The following is a 16487-nucleotide window of genomic DNA, read 5'->3' as shown; positions in this document are numbered from 1 at the left end:
CATAAGATTTTATTCTCAACCGATGATTTATTAAATGCATAGCCTAGGAATTTGGCGAGCCCATGTAAGTACTTCTCTGTATGCCTACATGCAAGTGTACATGTGTAATGTTTTATATATAGTTTCAGCATATAAGCAAAACAAAATATATATGCGGTCAACACTAAATCCTGAATGAATAATATCAAAACCAGAGAATGCAAGGAATCAATTTAAGTATTGTAAATAAATTGGCGCGGAAAAGAAACAAAGAATCATAGAACCAATTCAATGGTAGTACACATAGTAAAGTCAGATACCACCATAAATAAAATGGATCAAAGCTGTGGTTGACTCGCCAACTGGTGGAGGATGCAGCGACAAGCACGGGAGGGAGATTGCTGCACCACTGTTGGAAGCTGAGTCGTTGGCACCAAGAATCCTAATAACCAAAATAATTAGACAATATAAAAGTCAGTGTCAAACATGAGGAGGCATCTCTACATATTCATGACATCCACACATATGGAGGGCCTCTGGACTTGAGTGGGGAAGAGAAACTCACCTAGTGGTTGCAGCAAATATTCTACAACTTCTCTTTGTCGGCTCAATGTTACCAGCAGTGCTCCTCTATGTTACCTGTAGAAAAAACAAGACAGATGAACAAGTAGACTACAACTTTTGAGGTGCTGTGCTTTATATATTTACAGCTCTCTGCCATGTTTTCTTTCACTGCAAAATCTACTTTAGTAAACAAAAGAGAAACTCAAGTTCAAAATTTTTGTTACTGAAATTTAGGTATAACATCATGTCAGTTAAGTTGTATGTTTTCAGAGACTCCAGTTTTTTGGATGTATGTCTGAGTTGCATGTTTTTAAAGGAAACATGATTCTAAAAGTCAAGATGATGCTTTTTAATGAAGTAATACATACTGTTGGCAAGGTCAATCCATATGCATGACAATATTTAGCTCCTCAGCGCTCTTTTTGTGTATTAACTTTATAGTTAAACTCTTCTTCATTTGTCTTCAGATCATCCAGACAAGAAAACTCGATACTGATGACTACAAATTCCTTTCTATCGGGACGGTGGAATTCAAGGATAGAACTGCAATGGGAAAAAACAAAATTTGCACACAAGATCTCAACTTCTAGAATATGTTCATATTGCTACTACCAAGCTTCTACTTTGTACATTGATTAGCACATTTTCTGCCTGCATAGTATCTCACAATCAGACTAGCTGCAGTACACATCAAACTGAAGAAAAGCAAGAGGCGTAGCCGTTCCCTACTCCCGGAGCTCCCCGTTCCCCACTAGCCCACTCTCACAACAAAGCCTAGAGAGAGAGAGAGAGGGGGGAGGGAGGTAAAGACAGAGAGGGAAGAGTTGTACCTCAGCCGCATTGACCATTGCCGCTGCCGCTGCGTGTCTTCGAGAGCTGGACGGTGGAGATGGGGGAAGTCAGTCCAGGGAGGGTGGCTTGCCGCTTCCCGAGATGCTCACACGCCTACTGCTGGTTGAAGAGAGGCGCCCGGAGAGAGAGAGAGCACTAGGGCATGGGGCCGGCGGTGGAGAGACAGGACGGTGTTGGGCGATGTTGACGGGGCAGGACGGCGTGGGGCGGCGTTGCAGAGGAGGGCGGCGGTGGACCGGCGCCATAGTGGGAGGGCGATGTGGGGCGATGGTGGAGCGGCGCTGCTAAGGGAGGGCGGCATGGGGCGGGGGTGGGGTGGCGTGGGCCGGCAGTGGGAGCGTGGGATCGACCGGCGGGAGCCTAGCGTCGTGCGTGGGGAACGAATAGATCAAGCTAGCTAGGGATTTGGCTGTCCTGTGCGTACGTGCGAGGGGAACGAAGGAGAGATTGGGTTTTTTTAAGGGACATTGGGTTTTTGGGGGAAAATGTTCACGGGTTGGGCCATTTGTTGGCGCCAAAATTTGGCCGTTCATGCGCGAGGCCCAGTGTCAGGACCCCGACTCAATGCCACATCGATCTAGCATGTAACACCTCATATCACTTTGCGGCTCACGCACGGTATCCCACGGGTGTCGCCTTACCTTTGCCTAAGACCGTTTGCGCCTTTTGGCACACGTATATGATAGTGTCGCTAGCATCCATATGATAAGGAGCCCGGGCTGACATGGCTAGTCATAAACCCAAAGTGGCACAAACTTACAGGGACAGGCATCCATGACCCAGCATCGAACGTGTCGGTCATCAGCGAGTGAATCCAGGCTGTAGCACTGGGCTAACAGGACTCCGGTGAACCGGGCTGTAGCGGGCTAACAGGACTCCGGTATTCATCGCGTGACATTTCCCCGAAGGGACAGACACAGGAACGAAGAAGGACACATGCCGGCCAGCCTAAGTGTTCCGGAGCAGTAGCACGCTACCATGGCTCAGTGGAAGCACTAGGAGACATTTCCCGGTAAGAGAGGCTACTAAGGATAAACAACTAGATAGTCAGATCCCACACATAGCAATACACATTACACGTACGCATAACATGCAAGTATGTGTTGTACAACATGGCATCACAGCATAACTCAACAACTCATATAGATAAGGCTCAAAGAGCCATCATAGCATTTATTGCAAACAGGGGTCACACGACCCATCATACAGAGCATACAAGCAACAAGCGGAAGCATTACATGTCTGGGTACAGACATCTACAAATGAAAAAGGCTGAAGAGCCTGACTATCTACAACATCCGATCAAGATCGTAGCTGAGGTACAAGCTACTCGTCGAAGTCCACGAGAACACTAGTAAGACCGAAGTCTCCGCTGCAAAAACATAAATAAAGCAACATGAGTACAAAGGTACTCAGCAAGACTTACATCAGATCCTATCATACATGCATTTGTATCAAGAGGGTAATGTGGGGTTTAGTTGCAGCAAGCCAGCTTTGACTCAGTGGCTATCCTGTTCTACGACTACGAGAACTTCTTTGAGGTGATATGGCGCACACGAGTCCACTAATCACCACACAATACACTACTATGGATTCATCCCCGTCTCCCTACGAGAAGGCCATCCATAGCACTCACACTTGTCTTGAGCATTTTAGAGTATCCACTTCAAGTTGTCTATGTACCATGTAAGCATCCAAGAAGTCCATAACCGCGGACCCGGCTATTCGAATAGATCATGTTAACCCTGCAGGGGTGTACTTCTTCACACACGCTCTCGCCACTTACCGCCATGTACACGTCATGTATCTCGGCAACCTTCAAGCGGAAGCCTGGCGAGGGTGTCGGCCACGACCTGACTAACCACACAAGACTCTAGTCCAGGTTTATCGCCTATTCGGGTTCCATCCGCAAGGAGATCCGGCCGGGGTGTCGCTCACGGCCCCAAACGATGTGAGCAGGGTTCCCAAGCCCACCATCCGGGTGCCACTTGGTACACCGTGCCACCTGTGCCTAGTCTGTCCCAAGCCCACCCTGCCGGGTGCCACTCGGTAGAAAAATAGCACTACCTACAAACACCAGAAACTAGTTGCGACTCCTGGACAGAGATCAAGTCGGTTAATAAGTCGAGAGAGTCAATTAAGGATCCCAATGTGTGGTAGTATCGAGTCATTGGACAACATACATAGAACTCAGTGCTTAAGGACGGTTCCAGTGAGACAACCCACCATGTACTCCTACATGGCCTCTCACCGCTACCTTTACCAAATCGTGTTCACACACTTAACTCTCAGCATCAGAACATAGCACTGTACTCCAATTCATTCCCAATGAATCAGACCTGACACACTCTAAGCAATAGCAGGCATGGCATGGTAGGAACACAACAATGGCTTCAATCAACTCCTACACATGCTAGTGGGTTTCAACTATTTACTGTGGCAATGACAGGTCATGCAAAGGAATGGGTTCAACTACCGCAGCACAAAGTAGCAGATGAATCGTTGTTGTCCTAATGCAATAACTGAGAGAAGGAGCGAGAGAGTAGGATTGTATCGGAATGAACAAGGGGGTTTGCTTGCCTGGTAGATCAACAGGGGGGCACTGCTCCTCAGACAGGTACTCTGGAACACTCTCCGGAGCAGAACCTATCGAGAAGGAACGGTGTCGGCAATCAATACTCAAGCATATGCAACAATATGATGCATGAACATGGCATGAAGATGTGATGCTGTTTGAGCTAATGCAACTAGCTGTTATTTGGATGGAGTCCATTTGAACCAAAGATTCAAATGCAACTCCAAGTTAAGCTCTTATATATGCCATTTACATGTTTTCACTTATACAGCATGTATAAGTTGGTTTGTCATGCATGAAACTAGTACAAATGGAAAGATTGCATTTTTCTGATAATTTTTCATATATAAATTATTTCAATCTGAGCTACGGTTGAATTTCTATGAATTTTTGAAGTTTAAATCATTTTTTGGAATTCCTGAATTAAAATAATTCCAGAAATCATATTGCGTCAACATTTAGTAAGCATGACGTCATCAGGTCAACTGCGGCTAACTAGGGTCAAACCTGACGTGTGGGGTCGACACGTCAGTGACACGGGGTTAAACAGGGGGTTATTTGCTTAATTAAAAGGATTAGGGGGTCGGGGCCCACTGGTCAGTGTCAGTTGTTAATTAGGCGATGATTAGCACTAAGCTAATCACCTGGCCGATAGGGCCCACCCGTCAGGCCGGCGAGGTTGTCGGCGGCGACCTCAGGACACGGCGGCGTCCGTGTTACAGGCCACGGGGGCGGCGGCTAAGGGCACCGGGGCGTAGCCCGGGCCCGTCCGCATCCAGGGGAGTAGATGGGAAGCCGCAGGGGCGCCGGAGCTCGCCGGAGCGGGGCTCGCGGCGGCGGCTGGAGCTCGGCTCAAGCGGGCGCGCGGCTATGACGCACGGGGAGGCAGGAGAGGAGGGGAACCAATGTGGGAAGGCTCACAAGGGACCGGAAGAGACGACATCGAGCTCGAGGGAGGCGCTGACGGCGGCGAGCAGCGACGGAGATTCACGGCGGCCGGCGGTTGAAAAAGGCATCGAGGACGGCGTTGCAGGGCGCTACAGCTTGTTTGGCTCGTCGGAGAGGACGAGGGAGACGCAGCGGAGCTTCTGGGCACGACAGAGGGGCGAGGGGACGGCGATGGCTGCGGTGGTGCTCGTCGGCTGCGACGGGTGGCTCTCGAGTGGCTGTGGGAACGCGAGGGGGAAGAGGGAGAACAACCAAAGAGAGAGGGGCGAGCAAGAGGGGGGCTCGTGCGTGTCTCCTGGCATCTCGAGAAGGGTCGGGGAAGGAGAGGAAGCAAGCAGGGAGGTGGCCATGGCGATTGCTCGCGCGTTGACACGCCTCTGCCTACTGGCAGAGGTTGAGGACGACCGCCTCGCCCTGGTGGGCTGGGCCTTTGCTACAGTAGCAGGCCGCAGGTAAGTCAGGTGGGCTTCTCTTTCTCCTTTCTGTTTTGTTTCCTTTTTTCCTTTTTCTGACATTTGTTTTGATTTAATAAAAATACTAAATCATTTTATTTTCTTATGCCAATTTTTGTAGGAACTAGTGGTATTATTCCAGAGCTCCCCAACAAGTGGCACAATTTTTGGACATATATTATATATATACCAAATATATATCCAATGCAAATATTTATGCATTAATTCCAAATGCCCAAAATAAATACTTATGAGCTCCTAAAAATATTGGTTTGATTTTTATCTCTGTCCAATATTTTCAGAGAGCAACATGAGCATTTTCTTGGACCTTTTTGGAGCAATTTTTTATCTGGGTCATTTCCAGAAATGATTCTGAGGGTTTCACAAATCCTCATTTCAAATTTAAATGGAATTTAAACATGATGCACACATGACTAGCTAGCCTTGAGCATACCAGAACTAGGGATGTGACAACTCGCCCCCACTTGAAAGAATCTCGTCCCGAGATTCAGGGGTCGACGGAAAGAAAGTGGGGTACTCCAGTCGAAGACGATCTTCTCGCTCCCAAGTAGCTTCTCTCTCGGAATGATGAGACCACTGAACCTTGAGAAACTTGATGTTCTGACGTCGAGTGACACGCTCTGCTTGATCAAGAATGCGAACCGGGTACTCTCGGTATGTGAGGTTATCTTGGAGATCAAGCGTTTCGTGGTCCACTCCGCGGATAGGATCCGAGAAGCAACGCCTGAGTTGAGAGACGTGGAAGACATCATGAACTCGAGAAAGATGTGGGGGTAGTTCCAACTGGTAGGCAACCTCTCCTCGTTTAGCGAGAATGCGAAAAGGACCAATGTAACGAGGAGCCAACTTGCCCTTGATACCGAAGCGATGGGTACCCTTCAAAGGAGTGACCCGAAGGTAAGCTTTGTCGCCAATTTCATAAGTCATATCCTTATGATGGCGGTCATACTGACTCTTCTGACGAGACTGGGCTGTTTTCAAATTCTCACGAATGATGCGAACTTGCTCTTCTGCCTCCTGGATCATGTCCGGTCCAAAGAATTGTCTTTCACCGGTTTCTGACCAGTTCAAAGGTGTTCGACATCTTCGTCCATAGAGAATCTCAAAAGGAGCTTTCTTGAGACTGGATTGATAGCTATTGTTATAAGCAAACTCGGCAAAAGGAAGACATTTCTCCCAATCCATACCGAATGAGATAACGCAAGCTCTAAGCATGTCTTCGAGAATTTGGTTGACCCTTTCCACCTGACCACTCGACTGAGGGTGGAAAGCGGTACTGAAGGAAAGATGGGTTCCCATGGCAGTTTGGAAACTCTCCCAGAAATGAGAAGTGAAAAGACTACCACGGTCTGAATTGATCTCTAGTGGAACACCATGAAGTGACACTATTCGAGAAATGTATAAGTCAGCGAGCTGACTAGCAGTGATACTCTCTCGAACAGGTAGGAAGTGCGCCACTTTGGAGAGACGATCAACGACTACGAAGATAGCGTTATTCCCTTTCTTGGTCCTGGGAAAGCCGGTGATGAAATCCGTACCAACTTTATCCCATTTCCACTTAGGAATAGCTAAAGGCTGAAGGGTGCCAGCAGGTCTTTGATGCTCTGCCTTAACGCGACAACAAACGTCACAGTTAGCAATAAACTGAGCAATTTCTCTCTTAATCCTAGTCCACCAGAACCTCTGGCGTAGGTCCTGATACATCTTAGTACTACCGGGATGAATCGTGAGAGGGGATTCATGAGCTTCCTTAAGTATCAGTTGTCGAAGATGTTGCTTCTTGGGAACCACCAGACGGTTCTCGAAGAAAACAACACCTCGATCATCAACAGAGAAACTACCAGCAGCTCCCTTCTTCACGTTATCCTTGATTCGAGAAATACCCGTATCGTACTGCTGGCTAGTTATGATCTGATCCTCAAGAGTAGGTTTCACCACCAAGGTAGAAAGGAATCCATGAGGAGCAATGTGAAGATTAAGCTTACACAATTCCTCATGGAGAAGTGGTTGGCCATGCTGCAACATGAGACTGTTGCAATAGGATTTACGACTTAGCGCATCAGCCATGACATTGGCTTTGCCTGGAGTGTAAGTAATCCCTAGATCATAATCTGAGATCACTTCCAACCAATGTCTTTGCCTAAGGTTCAGATCCAGTTGGGTGAAGATATACTTGAGACTCTGGTGATCGGTGTAGATCTCGCAACGTTTACCAAGGAGGTAATGTCGCCAGGTCTTGAGTGCATAGACTACGGCTGCAAGCTCTAGATCATGTGTAGGATAATTCTCCTCATGTGGATGCAACTTTCGAGATGCATAGGCAATCACATGACGATCCTGCATAAGAATGCAACCTAGTCCCTATCGTGAGGCGTTGCAGTAGATAACAAAGTCCTTTGTGAAATCTGGTGACACAAGTATGGGAGCAGAAGACAGGCGTCTTTTCAGTTCCTGAAAACTGTACTCACACTGTGGGGACCACTCAAACTTTTTATCTTTCTTGAGAAGTTCCGTGAGGGGTTTGGCTACTTTGGAGAAGTTTTCAACAAAGCGGCGACAATAGCTGGCTAGACCAAGGAAACTCCTAACTTGTTTAACGGTTTCAGGTGGAGTCCAATCGAGAACGGCCTTAACTCTCTCGGGATTGACAGCAATGCCCTTACCAGAGATTACGTGGCCTAGGTAGGTCACTTCTGGCAACCAAAATTCGCACTTGGAGAACTTGGCATAAAGGCGGTGCTCTCTGAGTTTTTCTAACACAAGTCTAAGATGTTCGGCATGCTCTTCCTCGTTCTTCGAGTAAATAAGAATATCATCGAGGTAAACCACGACGAACTTATCTAAGTACTCCATGAAGATCGAGTTCATCAAGCGGGAGAAAGTGGCTGGGGCGTTGGTTAGACCGAAGGACATGACGGTGTACTCGTACTGGCCATAACGAGTGACAAAGGCTGTCTTGGGAATGTCCCCATTTCTGATCTTGATTTGGTGGTAGCCTAACCTCAAATCCATCTTGGAGAAGACTGAGGATCCAGCGAGCTGATCATACAGGTCGTTGATCCTGGGGAGCGGATACTTGTTCTTTATCGTGACCAAATTAACGGGACGATAATCTACAACCATCCGGTCCGTACCATCCTTCTTCTTGACGAAGAGGACGGGGCAAGCCCAAGGAGAAGAACTAGGACGGATGAAACCCTTTTGCAAGGACTCATCAAGTTGTTTCTTAAGCTCGGCTAGTTCTAAGGGTGCCATCTTGTAAGGTCTCCTAGAGATTGGAGCTGTTCCTGGGATAAGATCTATGACGAACTCTACATCTCTGTCAGGTGGAACACCTGGCAGTTCCTCTGGAAAGACATCCGGAAAGTCACGGACTACCGGGATATCTTCAAGGTCTGGAAGAGGGCTGGCATTAAGAGAATAGAGCTGACGCTTTGCAACTCTAGTGGAGACAGTGACTATCTTGCCAGATGGGTGTGTAAGCTAAACAGATCTTATGTAACAATCAATCTTTGCATGATGAGCTGTCATCCAGTCCATACCCAAGATGATGTTAATATCTGAGGACTTGAGGGCTACAAGTGATGCAAGAAATACAAGTCTATCAACAAGGATTTCGTTACCATGGCTTACACTAGAGGTTTGCCATTTGGATCCAGGAGTTTGAATGACCAGTGGAGAGGGCATATCACAAAATGACATGTTGTGCAAGTTAGCATAGCTTTCAGACATGAAGGAGTGAGACGCTCCAGTATTGAACAAAACCGATGCTGGATGACAATTGACAAGGAGTGTACCAAGAACAACATCTGGATCATCATGAGCGTCTTTAGCTGAGACGTGATGCACGTGTCCACGTTCAGTGGGGGCTGACTTGACACTGATCATCTTGCGTGATGGCTTACCATGGCCAATAGACTCCTCGGGCTGGGGTGGAGCATAGCTAGTCTGAGAGCAGTCACGTGCATAGTGTCCTGGCTTCCCGCATGTGAAGCAAGTCCCTGAGGTTGGACGTGGACCCGCACTGACAAGCGGTCTACCAGTAGGCCTGGGTGGAACATACAATTGAGCTGGGGAAGGCACCACATGGGATGGCCTCGGTGCATAACTTGAAGGAAGAGCGGAATTTGGAATCCAAATCCGACGCTTCTGAGAACTGGAGCCGGAGGAAGATCCCAAATCACGGGTGTGCTTACGAGACTCCTCATAAGTGAGCTGAGCTGTCTCTGCATTGATGGCCTTGTTCACAAGAGCTTGGAATGTATCACAATGATGTAGGTGGAGATGACGATGCAACTTGGGGTTGAGACCCTTCCGGAACCTAGCCTGCTTCTTGGCGTCCGTGGACACTTCTTCTGTGGCATAGCGGGCGAGGTTCTCAAACTCTCTACTGTAAGCATCAACAGCCATCTTACTCTGGGTGAAACTACAGAACTCTTCTCTCTTGCGATCGATGAGGGCCTCAGGAATGTGATGCTCGCGAAAAGCCTCAGTGAAATCCCTCCAGGTAGGAATCTGGCCAGCTGGAAGCATAGCCTCATAGTTCTGCCACCAAAGACTAGCAGGACCTTCCAGGTGGTATGTGGCATAGGTGACCTTGTCATTTTCAGCTACGTTCGCGGAACGCAGCTTATGAGTGATGCTACGGAGCCAGTCATCTGCATCGAGTGGCTCAATGGAATGATGAAAGGTGGGTGGGTGCAAGCGGATGAAGTCATGAATGGTCACAGATCCTTTGAACTGATGTGCGGTGTTCTCCTCGATACGTGCCAACAAGCGGTTAGACTCACGCTTGTTCCTCTCCATTTCTAACATGAACTCGGTCAACAAAGACGGGTCGGGAGGATCCTCATCCCTACCATCTCTGTGGTTCTGGCTACGAGCAACAGAACTTTGCTTAACTGATGACATCCTGAGAAACGAAACCAAGGACGGAATCAGCATCAACTAAAGGCTACAGAATGTAGGACAAGGAAATTAGTATCTCTCGAACTCTTAGGGCAATTCCAGCAGCATAACGGCAGTAAAATGCTCAAAATGAGACATCCTGCCAACAATGGGGTAGCAACATACTCAACATCACCGCTCAAGGTTCTGAGATCATACTAAACAGGCTACACCGGAAGTACTCGAAAACTGGGGTATGACTCTGATCAACCAATCCTATGGGACTACGGAGTAGTAACACGTGATCCTGAGAGACGGAAGAGAGAGCCTAGATCCTTAACCCCATAGGAAAGATAGGATGACTCAGATCAGAAGGCCATGAGGTAAAGGAGTAAAAAGAGCCTTACGTTCGTTCCCACAATCAATTCCCTTATATAACTAAAGAATTTCTAGACTCAACTTTGACCAGTTTGGCTTGGTAATTCTACAGGCAGTCAGGCTCTGATACCAAAGCTGTCAGGACCCCGACTCAATGCCACATCGATCTAGCATGTAACACCTCATATCACTTTGCGGCCTCATGCACGGTATCCCCACGGGTGTCGCCTTACCTTTGCCCGGGACCGTTTCCGCCTTTTGGCACACGTATATGATAGTGTCGCTAGCATCCATATGATAAGGAGCCCAGGCTGACATGGCTAGTCGTAAACCCAAAGTGGCACAAACTTACAGGGACAGGCATCCATGACCCAGCATCAAACGTGTCGGTCATCAGCGAGTGAATCCAGGCTGTAGCACTGGGCTAACAGGACTCCGGTGAACCGGGCTGTAGCGGGCTGACAGGACTCCGGTATTCATCGCGTGACATTTCCCCGAAGGGACAGGCACAGGAACGAAGAAGGACACATGTCGGCCAGCCTAAGTGTTTCGGGGCAGTAGCACGCTACCATGGCTCAGTGGAAGCACTAGGAGACATTTCCCGGTAAGAGAGGCTACTAAGGATAAACAACTAGATAGTCAGATCCCACACATAGCAATACACATTACACGTACGCATAACATGCAAGTATGTGTTGTACAACATGGCATCACAGCATAACTCAACAACTCATATAGATAAGGCTCAAAGAGCCATCATAGCATTTATTGCAAACAGGGGTCACACGACCCATCATAAGAGCATACAAGCAACAAGCGGAAGCATTACATGTCTGGGTACAGACATCTACAAATGAAAAAGGCTGAAGAGCCTGACTATCTACAACATCCGATCAAGATCGTAGCTGAGGTACAAGCTACTCGTCGAAGTCCACGAGAACACTAGTAAGACCGAAGTCTCCGCTGCAAAAACATAAATAAAGCAACATGAGTACAAAGGTACTCAGCAAGACTTACATCAGATCCTATCATACATGCATTTGTATCAAGAGGGTAATGTGGGGTTTAGTTGCAGCAAGCCAGCTTTGACTCAGTGGCTATCCTGTTCTACGACTACGAGAACTTCTTTGAGGTGATATGGCGCACACGAGTCCACTAATCACCACACAATACACTACTATGGATTCATCCCCGTCTCCCTACGAGAAGGCCATCCATAGCACTCACACTTGTCTTGAGCATTTTAGAGTATCCACTTCAAGTTGTCTATGTACCATGTAAGCATCCAAGAAGTCCATAACCGCGGACCCGGCTATTCGAATAGATCATGTTAACCCTGCAGGGGTGTACTTCTTCACACACGCTCTCGCCACTTACCGCCATGTACACGTCATGTATCTCGGCAACCTTCAAGCGGAAGCCTGGCGAGGGTGTCGGCCACGACCTGACTAACCACACAAGACTCTAGTCCAGGTTTATCGCCTATTCGGGTTCCATCCGCAAGGAGATCCGGCCGGGGTGTCGCTCACGGCCCCAAACGATGTGAGCAGGGTTCCCAAGCCCACCATCCGGGTGCCACTTGGTACACCGTGCCACGTGTGCCTAGTCTGTCCCAAGCCCACCCTGCCGGGTGCCACTTGGTAGAAAAATAGCACTACCTACAAACACCAGAAACTAGTTGCGACTCCTGGACAGAGATCAAGTCGGTTAATAAGTCGAGAGAGTCAATTAAGGATCCCAATGTGTGGTAGTATCGAGTCATTGGACAACATACATAGAACTCAGTGCTTAAGGACGGTTCCAGTGAGACAACCCACCATGTACTCCTACATGGCCTCTCACCGCTACCTTTACCAAATCGTGTTCACACACTTAACTCTCAGCATCAGAACATAGCACTGTACTCCAATTCATTCCCAATGAATCGGACCTGACACACTCTAAGCAATAGCAGGCATGGCATGGTAGGAACACAACAATGGCTTCAATCAACTCCTACACATGCTAGTGGGTTTCAACTATTTACTGTGGCAATGACAGGTCATGCAAAGGAATGGGTTCAACTACCGCAGCACAAAGTAGCAGATGAATCGTTGTTGTCCTAATGCAATAACTGAGAGCAGGAGCGAGAGAGTAGGATTGTATCGGAATGAACAAGGGGGTTTGCTTGCCTGGTAGAACAACAGGGGGGCACTGCTCCTCAGACAGGTACTCTGGAACACTCTCCGGAGCAGAACCTATCGAGAAGGAACGGTGTCGGCAATCAATACTCAAGCATATGCAACAATATGATGCATGAACTTGGCAACTCCAAGTTAAGCTCTTATATATGCCATTTACATGTTTTCACTTATACAGCATGTATAAGTTGGTTTGTCATTCATGAAACTAGTACAAATGGAAAGATTGCATTTTTCTGATAATTTTTCATATATAAATTATTTCAATCTGAGCTACGGTTGAATTTCTATGAATTTTTGAAGTTTAAATCATTTTTTGGAATTCCTGAATTAAAATAATTCCAGAAATCATATTGCGTCAGCATTGAGTAAGCATGACGTCAGCAGGTCAACTGCGGCTAACTAGGGTCAAACCTGACGTGTGGGGTCGACACGTCAGTGACACGGGGTTAAACAGGGGGTTACTTGCTTAATTAAAAGGATTAGGGGGCCGGGGCCCGCTGCTCAGTGTCAGTGGTTAATTAGGCGGTGATTAGCACTAAGATAATCACCTGGCTGATAGGGCCCACCCCTCAGGCTAGCGAGGTCGTCGGCGGCGACCTCAGGACGCGGCGGCGTCCGCGTTACAGGCCACGGGGGCGGCGGCTAAGGGCACCGGGGCGTAGCCCGGGCTCGTCCGCATCCAGGGGAGCAGACGGGAAGCCGCGGGGCGCCGGAGCTCGCCGGAGCGGGACTCGTGGCGGCGGCCGGAGCTCGGCTCAAGCGGGCGCGCGGCTACAGCGCACGGGGAGGCAGGAGAGGAGGGGAACCAATGCGGGAGGGCTCACAGGGGACAGGAAGAGACGACAGCGAGCTCGGGGGAGGCGCTGACGGCGGCGAGCGGCGACGGAGATCCACGGCGGCCGGCGGTTGAAAAAGGCGTCGAGGACGGCGTTGCAGGGCGCTACAGCTTGTTTGGCTCATCGGAGAGGACGAGGGAGACGCAGCGGAGCTTCTGGGCACGACGGAGGGGCGAGGGGACGGCGATGGCCGCGGTGGTGCTCGTCGGCGGCGACGGGTGGCTCTCGGGTGGCTGTGGGAACGCGAGGGGGAGGAGGGAGAACAACCAGAGAGAGAGGGGAGAGCAAGAGGGGGGCTCGTGCGTGTCTCCTAGCGTCTCGAGAAGGGTCGGGGAAGGAGAGGAAGCAAGCAGGGAGGTGGCCATGGCGATTGCTCGCGCGTCGACGCGCCTCTGCCTACTGGCAGAGGTTGAGGACGACCGCCTCGCCCTGGTGGGCTGGGCCTTTGCTACAGTAGCAGGCCGCAGGTAAGTCAGGTGGGCTTCTCTTTCTCCTTTCTGTTTTGTTTCCTTTTTTACTTTTTCTGACATTTGTTTTGATTTAATAAAAATACTAAATCATTTTCTTTTCTTATGCCAATTTTTGTAGGAACTAGTGGTATTATTCCAGAGCTCCCCAACAAGTGGCACAATTTTTGGACATATATTATATATATACCAAATATATATCCAATGCAAATATTTATGCATTAATTCCAAATGCCCAAAATAAATACTTATGAGCTCCTAAAAATATTGGTTTGATTTTTATCTCTGTCCAATATTCTCAGAGAGCAACATGAACATTTTCTTGGACCTTTTTGGAGCAATTTTTTTATCTGGGTCATTTCCAGAAATGATTCTGAGGGTTTCACAGATCCTCATTTCAAATTTAAATGGAATTTAAACATGATGCACACATGACTAGCTAGCCTTGAGCATACCAGAACTAGGGATGTGACACCCAGTTAGCTTCAGAATGCCGGTCGGCGTTATTTACCGACTGATGGTCCGTGGGCCATAACGGATTTCCCGACCGACTATTTGATGATATATGTTACAGCATTCCCGACCGATAGTGTGTCACTGAACAGATGTTTCCCGACCCACAGTCCGTTAGAAATTTTTCTGACATATTGTCGGTCGGCAATGGTGACTTTTTCCCAACACACACCGGTAGGGAATTTTGGTGCATGGTGTAGTGAAAGTTGATGATTTGGCTAGGAACATTGATAGACTTTCGCTTGATGTTGATTCTTTGAAACTTAGACCTATTCCACCTAAGCATGATATCAATGAGTCTCTCAAAGCGATGAGAATTTCCATTGATGAGTGCAAAGAAAGAACCGCTAGGATGCCTGCTAACAAAGATTGCTTTATAAAAGCATGTTCTTCTAGTTTGCCTGAAAATAATGATGAAGATCTAAAAGTTATTGATGTGTTCCCTATTAAATCTTTGTTTTGCAATACGAATCTTGATAATAATGGGACTAGAGATGAGTCAACTTTAGTGAAAAGGCGTCCCAATGATTCAGAGTTTTTAGATCTTGATGCTAAATTTGGTAAAAGTGGGATTGGAGAGGTCAAGACTTTACATAGCATTGAACCCACTATTATGGATTTCAAGGAATTTAATTATGATAATTGTTCTTTAATAGATTGTATTTCCTTGTTGCAATCCGTGTTGAATTCTCCTCATGTTTATAGTCAAAATAAAGCTTTGACCAAACATATTGTTGATGCCTTGATGCAATCTTATGAAGAAAAACTTAATTTGGAAGTTTCTATACCTAGGAAACTTTATGATGAGTGGGAACCTACTATAAAGATTAAAAATAAAGACCATGAATGCTATGCTTTGTGTGATTTGGGTGCTAGTGTTTCCACGATTCCGAAAACTTTATGTGATGTGCTAGGTTTCCATGATTTTGATGATTGCTCCTTAAACATGCATCTTGCGGATTCCACCATTAAGAAACCTATGGGAAGGATCAATGATGTTCTTATTGTTGCAAATAGGAATTATGTGCCCGTAGATTTTATCGTTCTTGATATAGATTGCAATCTTTCATGTCCTATTATACATGGTAGACCTTTCCTTAGAACGACTGGTGCAATTATTGATATGAAGGAAGGGAATATTAGATTCCAATTTCCATTAAGGAAAGACATGGAACACTTTCCAAGAAAGAAATTTAAATTAACTTATGAATCTATCATGCAAGCTACTTATGAATTGAATGCCAAAGATGGCACTACTTAGATCTATTCTCGCTTTTAAGCCTAGCTAGGGGCGTTAAACGATAGCGCTTGTTGGGAGGCAACCCAATTTTATTCTTGTTCCTTGATTTTTGCTTATGTTTAGTAATAAATATTTCATCTAGCTTCTGTTTAACTGTAGTTTTATGTTTTAATTAGAGTTTGTGCCAAGTTGAACCAATAGGATAACCTACGGTGATAGTTAATTTGATTCTGCTGAGAAACAGAAATTTTGCACGCACGAGAATAATTTTAGTAAATCACAGAAACGTGATTTTGCGTTGATTATTTTTGTTATAGATCAGTTGACAAATTTCCCAGGACATCCTATTTTGTCAGGATTTTTAGAGTTCCATAAGTATTCGAAAGTTACAGATTGCTACGGACTATTCTGTTTTTGACAGATTCTGTTTTTCGTGTGTTGTTTGCTTATTTTGATGCATCTATGGCTAGTATCGGGGGGTATGAACCATAGAGAAGTTGGAATACATTAGGTTTAACACCCATATAAATAAAGAATGAGTTCATTACAGTACCTTATGTGGTGGTTTTTTTCTTGCACTAACGGAGCTTAT

This window comes from Triticum aestivum, chromosome 6B, assembly GCF_018294505.1.
Source record: "Triticum aestivum cultivar Chinese Spring chromosome 6B, IWGSC CS RefSeq v2.1, whole genome shotgun sequence".
Classification (NCBI taxonomy): Eukaryota; Viridiplantae; Streptophyta; class Magnoliopsida; order Poales; family Poaceae; genus Triticum; species Triticum aestivum.
This window is presented reverse-complemented; position numbering follows the sequence as displayed.